The sequence below is a fragment of the Saccostrea cucullata genome, unplaced genomic scaffold, assembly GCF_032062105.1.
Source record: "Saccostrea cucullata isolate Sc308-1 unplaced genomic scaffold, CSIRO_AGI_Scuc_v1 ctg3648, whole genome shotgun sequence".
Taxonomy (NCBI): Eukaryota; Metazoa; Mollusca; class Bivalvia; order Ostreida; family Ostreidae; genus Saccostrea; species Saccostrea cuccullata.
In genome coordinates, this window is record NW_026940109.1 from 74272 (window position 1) to 77500 (window position 3229).

At 32.6% G+C, this 3229-nt stretch overlaps 1 long non-coding RNA gene across 2 annotated transcripts in view; it reads left to right on the top strand.

The window, feature by feature from the left end:
* The first annotated feature begins 1560 nt into the window (after positions 1–1560).
* LOC134254788 (uncharacterized) overlaps positions 1561–3229 on the top strand; it is a 17034-nt gene continuing 15365 nt past the window's right edge. Inside the window, exons 1-2 of one of the 2 annotated variants that reach the window (XR_009989381.1) lie at positions 1561–1923; positions 2120–2183. This is a non-coding gene — a long non-coding RNA (uncharacterized LOC134254788). The remainder of the gene's footprint in view (positions 1924–2119; positions 2184–3229) is intronic. The other variant, XR_009989380.1, reaches the window with a different exon arrangement.

A 3229-nucleotide genomic window follows, 5' to 3' on the forward strand; every position in this document is an offset into this window, starting at 1 on the left:
TGCCAAGAGGAAATATCATCTCTTTGTGGAAGAGAATTCTTAGGAGATATGTTATTAAAAATTCAATATTTTGATACACTGCAAAAATGTATTTTAAACATTTTAAACTTTTTAACTTCACTCAATTTAGTGGACTGCAAGAAAATCGATAAAAGGTATTAATTTATTATGGTAAAAATTTGGAACTTTAATTTACTATGGCGAAAACTTTAGAAATTTGATTTACTTTGTCGAAAACTTTGGAACTTTGTTTTAGTTTGGAACATTGGTGAAAACTTTGGAACTTTGATTTAATATAGAAATAACCGTAACTTTGATTTACTATAGAAATAACTGTAACTTTGATTTACTATAGAAATAACTGTAACTTTGATTTACTATAGTAAGATATAGTTAACTATAATTTACTATAGTATTTGTTATTAGGGTTCCTCGGTCAACATTTAAGCATTGAATTCATATTTTTGGCTGTCTTCGGTACTATAACATACCTGGCCGTGCCGACAAATTGAATACCGCGCGTTAGCGCGGATTGATAAATTTGTCGGCACGGCCAGGTGTTATAGGACCGAAGAAAGCCAAAAATATGAATTCAATGCTTATATTAACATTCTCTAATTTTCCTTCTTCATAATTGCTTATTTCGTTAACATTTATATGAATTTAGCTTCAAAACTATCGTGGTTAATAGACGTAAAAGCCGTTTGTGACGTGAGATGACGTTGAGTGACGTTGCAAAGTTAAATTACGCAAACAAACATTGCGATTAAAAAAGTGACAAATTAATTCTTAACGCACATTACGTTAATTTTTCAGGGTTGTAGTTTTTCATTAAATTGAAATAAGACATTTTACATTTTGGTGTTTCTAGAGTATTGAAAATGCATATACTTCCTACTGTGTATTCTAACGCGCGGTGACAAGGTTTCGCATGTGTTATAGGAATTTGAACGTCGTGGATTTCTAAGGGATTTGGTAAGGAAAATTATACTGAATGTAAATATAATACTAAGGATACACAAGTCTGCATGTACAGTATTTTTTTTCAAAAATGAATACTTATATGAAGTCAATCATAAAATTATAGTTTATGGTTGCATGTATTAATTATTTTATGCCGCCATGAATGCTCAAAATTTAACGCAATTTCAAATTGATTTATCTCCAAGAGGCTTGTTTTAGTGCACATACATACCCTAAGATTCCGTTACAATCTATGTGTAGCTCGTACTTACTTAATGAAATTAAAACAGCAAATTATGTGAAAAAAATAATGAGTGCAAGTGTTTACTCTTTTTTATAAAGTTTAGATTTGTTGATGTAAATCTTGTCGACATAAATCATGTAGAGTTATCCTTCTTTAAACGTTTTAAATATTAGTTTTAATGGAAAGGGTTGATACGTATGCTTTATGTATAACGGATATTGATATTTGTAAAAGTTTAATATAGATCATAAAGTTAATTTACATTGTGAAAGTAATTAAAATAATTTATAAAGGATTCATCTTTGATTTTAACATCCTGCTATATAAGAGAGAGAGAGAGAGAGAGAGAGAGAGAGAGAGAGAGAGAGAGAGAGAGAGCACTCGCGCTCACCGACTTGTGGGGAACTCACACCTGACAAAGGACCTTTCTTATGGGGAAAGTTCAGAATTGTGGGGAACTCTCTCGTTCCCCACAAATATGGTCATGGGGTTTTTTGAATTCTACGTGTTCTACTGATAATATTTATTCGATTTGTGGTCATTTTTGAAAAAATCCCCATAAGTCCGTAAAATTGACTCGCAGTAATTTTCTCACTGCACCGTAAAACGAATGTTTGAGGATGCTGGGAAATGTTCATTCGGAACGCAGCGGAATTTAAACTGGTCCCCATATGATACCAATTTATTGCGGGCAATGGCTGCTCCGAGAATATGTGGTAAGTAGATTTTTTATCATATTTTAAAGATATTATAGGCTGAAAACTTAATTTAACTACGTAAATCATGCATGCAGTTATTTCTTACAGACGTTCGTAAAGTAACATTTAATAATGAATGCACGTAAAACTTTGGGAAAGTTTGACCCGACCTAGACCTCGGTTATTTTTTTTTTTAATTGTATCATGTTTATAGGCCTAATGGCTATCCTGTAAGAACAAACTACGGATTTATATGAATTCAGCACCCCCGGGATATGGTAAGCGTTTAAGGCTTGTCCCCATTTTTTGTGAAACGCGACTATCCTCCTCATGCCCATACAAATTATGCTAGACGGTGCGACTATCTGGTCTTTAGCTGTTTAGTGAGGCCTGTGTGGGCGAATTCATTGTAAAAGTTAATCTGACTTAAACTGTACGTGTATTTATAAACGATGTCAGTCACACACTGACTCAGTGTCAGAAATGTATCACAGAGAACTCCACCTTTTCAAAAGGTCCATTGAAATCAGTACATTTATAGATTTACGTAGCTAAAATTTCTTAGCTTGGTTAGATTATTTAACATGTTTAATTCTTCCAAAAAAAGCTTGATTTAGTTATCGTTTTTTTTATCAAGTCATTCTTCCTACTTGTATATATTTCTTCGCATGCGTTGGTTTGCATAGTGTCCATTTCCCTTCATTATCTTTCACCTGCACCCTGTTCTACATTCATCCTGATTGCCCTACTGAAAATATTTTCATGATTTTAGACCATCATTATCGATGTATCATAAGTATTTTTTTTATTTTGCTAAGGCCAAGATAAATAGATAGTGTTTCCTATTTTAACCTTAGAAAAGATAGGGTAGGTAGGTAGGAAAAACATTTTTATTTTATTTTAACATTTTATTGGCAGGCACGCTGCCACTTTCCCCCAGGATTTCACTGTCAAAATATTTCTGATTAATATGTGTAAGATATGCATTTCTCAAACATGGAAGTGATCAAGATTGGGATTTCATTTCTAATTGTAAACTGGAATTCCGAATACTGTAATATGTGTATATAATTTGGTGCTTTCAAAATTTAGCATAATCACTGGGTTGGCATAATCATAAATTAGCGCTACACATGTATGTGCGGTGTATTGTATATATTAATATGTAAATGATTTCTTAGCAGTATTCATGAATTAGTGCATTGTTGTCTGCACCAAAGCCGCTAAAATATGAAGCCTGCATTTTAAAGTATACATACAGTAGTTTACTCATGGAAAGATATTAGCAGAAAAAATATTGAGGGTCGGCTCCTATACTTCTTAG